Source organism: Arvicanthis niloticus, chromosome 15 (genome assembly GCF_011762505.2).
Source record: "Arvicanthis niloticus isolate mArvNil1 chromosome 15, mArvNil1.pat.X, whole genome shotgun sequence".
NCBI lineage: Eukaryota > Metazoa > Chordata > Mammalia > Rodentia > Muridae > Arvicanthis > Arvicanthis niloticus.
Genome location: NC_047672.1, coordinates 51,066,561 through 51,074,093, shown reverse-complemented (window position 1 = coordinate 51,074,093; position 7,533 = coordinate 51,066,561).

The window sequence follows — 7,533 nt, the reverse complement described above, 5'->3', positions numbered from 1 at the left end:
TGTTATTTGAAGTAGCAACTTTTATACTACCATGTGAGGAGTGGATGAAGTCCTGATTCTTATTTAATATTTGTATGGCCATGTTGAAGACTCCAGTGTCTCTGACCCATGGAAATTGCAAAGCCTTATACTGAACCTTGCACAGATACTGAAAGGATATACAAAACACTTCAAACACAACTACAGCTTCCTCCTCTTGGATGTTTACAACCTGAGACTACTCCATTACAGAGATTTCCTACTGAAGTTATCTAAACATGCCTGTTCGATCAGATGTATACAATAAACCTCCTTTTTCTATTCAGAGGTATAAAACAGGATGCATTTGGGGGCTATACTGATATATCTCCATCAGAGTGCATGGCTCACAGAATTTCAATTTTCTGTACATATGTCTATGTCCTTTCTTCATCTTCATGTGCCCTTTCATCTTCTTCGTTCTCTTGTCAACATAGTCAGGTAAATAATCAAAGTGGTACAGGTGGTGGCACTAAAATTTTTATCTTGAGGTTATCTTTTCAAAAATGTCATGTACATATTACCAGAGCAGAGCTAACAAATGTAACCCTAGTTTTGCATTTTGTTTCTTTATTTCAGGTGTTGTAAAGTGCTTTATTGTATAAAAGTTGATTGGGAATGCCAGGCATTTACTGTCTTAAACTGTGGCTACAACAAGCTTGGGTATTCTTTGGAAATGTGAGCTTATCTCAATGTTATCTGATGACCTGGCAAAAATACAAGCTTCCTTAATAAGATCAGCCTCAAATGACTTCATGTTGCCTGATATATACATACAGTGTGGAATTTTAAAAAATGGAGAAAGGAGAAACTGGCTCTAATGAAAAACGTGACATTTATCTGCAAGGAAACGAAAAGAAGAACTCAGAATAGCGAAAGAATAGCCTAAGCATTCTTCTTGTATTGGGGTTGAAAACAATTTAATCTCACACAGAGGTTATGAAGGAAGAGAGCATAGAAGCAAAGATACTTTTGTTATATCCTGTTAGGTTTAGTCTTGAGAAATCCTGTAAATAATCATTTCTTCTGGTATATTATATTTTGTTAACTTGAAGGAGCTTAAAGTACTGCAGTTCCCTAATCTAAATGTAAATTACCAAGGAAAGCAGAGAGGCATTAGTAAGTGGTGATTTCAGAGTGTAGGCTTTGTGAAATGAGCAGACTTGAATTTGAAATCTGGATTTGCCTCCCCATGGTTGTACGAGTGTTGGCAGTTTACTTAACCTCTCTAAGTCTCATTTTCTCATCTAATAAAGGGAAGGGTCTTCCTTACTGTGAGATTGAAAGGAGATTAAAATTTATTTATGAAAATGCTGAACCCTGTCTAGCCTTTGGTTCATTCAATAAATAGTATTTTTTGAATGTAACCTCTATTTTGTAAAGCACAAACATGTTCTAGGCCTTTTCAATACCTAATTATAATGAGAAATAAGAAGAGAAGATACTTCACTATATTTTGTTCATAAATTAATCAGAATTATTTTCATTGCTTAAAGCTTTACCTGAGATAGTGAACATTTTTAGAGTCAAGAGATATGTTAATATCTCAGTAAATAATCAGTGTTCTTATCAGAATTGAAATGTGTAGTTTCTTATTTAAGCTCAGCAGAGTTTTATTGTTTTCATTTTTTGGATAATGAAATAATAGCAAACATTTTATCTCAAAGTAGTACCTAACACAAAACGAATATCATTCCCAAACCTTCCTTCTTTTCAAAATCTTGTGTCTTTTGCTGAATTGAAAAAGTCTTATAGGCATTTCAGTCATAGTCTGGACAGTCTGATAGATCTGGTGTCTTGGGATAGCCTTAAGTGTCCTTTGCATCTCATGAGGCATTTCTGTAAGAGAGAGTAATATAGGACCAAGCAGTGTTGCACACGCCTTTGATCCCAGCATTTGGGAGGCAGAGGCAGTCTGAGTTTGAGGCCAGCCTGGTCTACAGAGTGACTTTCAGGACAGCCAGGGCTATACAGAAAAGCCTTGTCTCCAAAAGAGAAAGAGAGAGAGAAAAAAAAAAAAAGAGAGAAGGGGGGGAGGATAATGCATACTTGGCTTGGTTACAATAATATAGGACTAATTGGTTGTTTATAAAATTCTTCCTAAGTGCAATCATAAAGGTCAAGTACTTTTCTACTTATTGAATGAATCATAAGGTATGTAGATTTTCCAGGAAATGTATCTAAATTATTAGGGTATCATTCCTCAATTTCAGATGAGACAGGCTACATTCAGGGTGAAATGTTTGCAGACAATTTCAAGAGAGTAATTAAAATGTGAAGTGTTTTATAAGGCAATTTCTTGAAAATTACCATTTCTCTAGAGACATAAGAGAGGTGAAAAATCAAGTTTTTATTGACACTAATTGATCACACATCAGAGGTATATAATGTTGAAAGTTATAAGGTAAAAAATGAAGAATCTTTGATGTGTGTGCCTTCTCATCCCATTTTTATTAGCACAAGAGCTTTTAGTATGTGAAAAGATGGCCATTCTTTCCCTTACTTCTAAGTCATTATACCCTATTGCCACGATTTTTATCTCTGGGGCATTTTATTAGTTCAACCTTAATATAAATTCTTTAAAATATATAATTTGTTTCACAATCTCTATAGAAAATTCGAGAACCAAGATCACAAAAACAGGAGAAATGCCCTGGGTAGTGAGAAAGGATACGGAAAAAAGAGATTTGCGTGACGAAAGTGATGGCTATGCTGCTGTGTTCAGTGGCTTGGCTAAGAAAATGTGTATGTTAGTAAAATCTTTAGTGACACATCCATCAACAGTAGTTGAGACTAAAACTCAGTGAAAGCTGGAGAACTTGAAGGGTTTAGTTTCAGACTCTAGGGTTCTTTGAATGTAATTTTCCCTTTTCTTTTTTGTCTTAAAAACACAACCTATGAGAATCTCTTTGCAGGTCAGATGTGCAGAGAAAGTACTCTGATGTTCACTCTAGAATTATAGAAATTATGGAAATTATGGAAATTATTGCTGCATTCCTAGGGATGTCAAAAATAAAACTTACACACTGTTCCTGAGCAGTTTCTCTGCATAGCGACAGAGCAAAGGATTCACTCCTTCGGCACAGTGCAGTCTGGGAAAGAAAAAGTCATGAATGTGGGAGCATGTGCATGTGTGAGAACATGCACACATGCTTAATTTTTCTGAGAGGTGTTGTAAACTAACTGTGGAAAATGTTCTTAGATCCATAGAAAAGCAATTGTTCTGCAAGTGCCTGTTAGTTTGAATTCGGATTATCACAGTTTTACATTTACTGCTCATATAGTGAGGTGACCTTGGGACAAATTCCTGAAATAGGTGTTTTTTTTTTCTTTCTGTAAAATGAATGGAAGGAAAAAACAAACTTTTCAAAACAAAATAATAAAAGAAATACTAATGAGAGTGTATGTGATATAGGTCACTTGTATGACTCTTTAGGTTAATTTTTGCTAAACTGCTTGGCTGAGCCTCAGTTACACTAAGGGTATTCACTTTATACATCTCAGTTTTTGTCTATTTGTGTAATATTTATAGTTTTAGAAATAATGACCAATTCACACTTGAGCTATTAGAACATAACCCAATCTGTTTCTCTCCTATCATATTCCCCCAAATACTGGTCAAGCAGGTGATTGGTGAAATGGGAAAATGTTATATTCCTTAAGGGAAAGGAGTAAATGCAAAAGGAGTTAGAAATATGAAAGAAGAATCTATGAAAAAGTAAAAAAGAATCATATTAACTATTAATCTAAAATAGTCTCTAATACATGTTATTATTCTATGTATATACATATGTGGTTTGAAATATTAACCATTTTACCTAAATTAACCTATACTACATGTAATTCTGTATATAAATGTGACTGTATATCTGAATGGACTTTTCTCCTCTAGGCTAACAGTATTCTTTCCAAAAACCAAATACCTTCTAACAAAAATGTCTATACCAGACATGAGAAGCCCTATTCTGAGTTGTTGGTCAGCTTTGTTGAAAAGACTCCCAAAACAGACATTCTATTATCATTTCCCTTTGCTTTCCCTGAAGCTGGAAAGAAAGTGCTTATTGCTAATGACACTATACACTTCAGAAATAGGAATCATAAACCCCGAGCTGTATGTGAGGTGAGTGCCTCCTCACCGAGGACAGGCTTGCATGGTACTATAAGGCACCGTGCAAACTTTCAAAAAAGGGAAGCAACCAACAGTACTTCCCAGATATGATGCCTAGGAACCGACACAGCAATCAGCATGTCACAATACTTACTGTAAGATTACAGCAATCTTACAGTAAACAACAGCTCTCTAATTAGACTGAAGATCCAGTCAACAAGATACCATGACTGGTATTGAAAACTAGTCAACTACTCAGTGCTTGTTAAGTCATGGATCTTGGAGAAGAACCTACAATCTTCCCTACAGTGGAAACTGTACAAAATCAGAATAGTCACCACCAGAAACTTAAACATTTGTCTTAACACCCACAGATCTGTATAGTCCTTAACCTTCATCAGAGAAACTTCTACTTGCAAAAAACAGAGACTATTACAGAAAACAACAGCCAATAAGAAATGCAGAGTTGTGAAGCCCAGTTCCAATGGATATATCAACAAAACTATTGTGCATCTAAGGCACATGGAACATTGCAGAAGAGACAGAATGACTGTAAAAGCCAGAAGATGAGGAAGTTTGCTGTGAGACTGTATCTCTTAGTAATGTCAGAAGCTACACCCATAAAGTCTTAACAACATCATTGCCTAAACATAAGCTGAGCAAGGAGAACAACAACAGACATGATTTGTGGGTAGGGGGAAGGACACCAGGCCTCAACCCTATACAATGGGCTACAGGCAACTAAGGGATCTTGATACTTGAAGAAATAGTCCCAGGGAATAGCACACCAACTGGTTATCCAGTTTCAGTTGATCAAACTGAGCAAGTTAAACTCAGAGATGTGTGTGTGTGTGTGTGTGTGTGTGTGTGTGTGTTTGTACTAACAACTATTGAATAAAAGAAGAACATGCATTTGAGAGATCAAGGAGTGGTATATTTAGAGGGTTTGGAGAAAGAAATTAGATATGATATAATTATGTTATATTCTCAAAAACATTAAAATAAATTAAGTGATTGAAAACAGCTAATTTCTGTAAACCAAGTCAAATGCTAGTGACATAATGCTACTAAAACTACCAAAAGAGGTAAAAATTCCCCATCACATATGCTTCTATTTTCCACTCCTCCCTCCTTTTCTTTCCCAATATAGAAGACAGCTGGTCGAGCCATGCAACGTGATGGTGCTAGTCCTGGAGAACTGGAGTGTAGTTATGATCTCTGTCTCTGTGTAAACCAAATCCTGGAAGGAGAGTCACTATCAGTGAAAAAGCAAAGGCATCTGTGAAGGTGACAATGACAGATTGTGACTTGTGATGCCAAAAAGAAGCATGTGAGATAGTGGGACTAACAAGAAGTGGTTTGGAGCCTGGCTGCTTTAGGAAAAACGGGAAGTGTCCTTCCTTGATCACTTGAGGGAGAGAAGATCTTGTTGTGGGAAGAGCCAGGAACAAAGACATGTATGTATCACAAGTAGATCGACTTGTATTGATCTGGCCCCTTATGTCTTTCACAGGTGGAATTATTCAAATTTTTCCTGGAGTATAAAGTTCTTGGGGCAGCTGAGAGATTGTCAGGGCTTGCTCTGCAGTCTTAACCTGAATGGCTCTGTGGACTTTGCTGCATAGCATTCAGACTACCATCAAGTTTTCTGTTTCAGGAACAGAAATGTTGTGACAAGTGAAGCACATTCTGGATTAGTGTATCCATTTACACATGCACTTTCAAAACTTTTGTGCCACTGCCATAGTTGATGAGTATTTAATTTTTTTCTCAAGGGTCCTTACAGGGAGATTAGTTTTTATTATGTCTTTGCTGTTTTTATTCCTAGTAACTCTTTGTAGAATTACCAATGAAATGCTAATTTTTCATTGTCAACAGTGGTAGCTAAAGTTCACATTTTGCCCTGCTAGACAAAAATATTTTAAAAATAATATTACATGGAATTAAGAAGAAATATTGTTCCCCAAAGACTATAGTGTAAATAGAGCAGCACAGGGCAGCTGTCAGAAGAAATCTCTGGTTATATTCTCTTCCCAAGAGTTCACTGAGTAGGGCTTTATATTATATAAACTAGGATAGTACTAATAAGATGCCAAATAGAAACACCTTTAATATTTTTCTATCTTCCAACACATCCACAGACCTATAAACTCCATATATGTGATGACGTGCTGCTATTTTGTAACTTACACTGAGTATTTATTTTGCAAACTAACCAACCTCTTTAGTATCAGGTACTAAATTCCAAAGAGATTATACTGTATTACATTTGTTTTCATGCAGCATCTTTGGTATTTCCCTTGAGACATCATCCTGTACGTAGTTCTGAATGCAGAGTGATGTAATAAAGAGGAATAAAATATGGCTGTAGAATACAATGATGACACTATGGCAGACCTCTTTAGCTGTTTTCATATTGAAAATTCAGCAGGACTATTAAAGTGTAATGGTACAGAACATCTTGTTAAAGAAAATCCTCAGCTCTGTATGGTCTTCTTGTTTATGGATGATATTTATTGCTTTTGTATTCTTATTGTGTGCTTCGAAGTCAATTGAAATGCAAGTGCTAATGAAACCTCCACCATAACACATTTATTCTCCCTTCCCCAAATGAGTCTACAAGATGTAAATGACTTACATATATCAACTGCTCAGGTTTTATTGTTTTGGGTTAATTTATTCACTGTAATATTCTTAATGAAAGTAATGACTCTTACACTAGTTTGTATATTCACACACTACAGTTTTTATTAAATCATGCTGGGAAAGTTCACAATGAAGAATCTAAAATAAAGTTCCATGTTTCATCAAATATATAAATGTACTCCACTTACCAAACATCAACACTGCATTATTTTGTTAATCATTGTTCTTAATTTCAATTCATCAATTTTTTAAAGAAAGGGGCAGCTCAGCATCTCATAGCATGTATTGTGATTGTGTTATTTGAAAGAAGAATATTCATCCTAATGATCAACTTGTCACTGATACCCTAAGTCCATTGTACAGCACATTGATTGTGAAAACAGCCACTTCAAGTTTATTCCTCAATTTTTGCTTTCCTATGAGCCTTTATATATTAGACAGGACCAACCTTTTACATAATTAAATGAATTCTTTTCTGAATGAAAACATAATTGTAGTGTGTAACTCATTGTAAACTCTGTCTAGGAAAACTAAGTAACTGATGAATGCTATGATTATGTAATAAAGTTTGAGAAACCAATCACAAACATATATATTTATGTTCCTTTTCATAGTCCTGATGCCTTTTTTTCTGACATGCTCTCTAGCAAGTGCTCCCAAAAAGGTCTCTAATAACCAAACACCCTGCTAATATATAGTCCATCATAGATCACACTTGGCCCAAACCTGGCTCAAATATTAAGCTATTGCATCTCTTATAG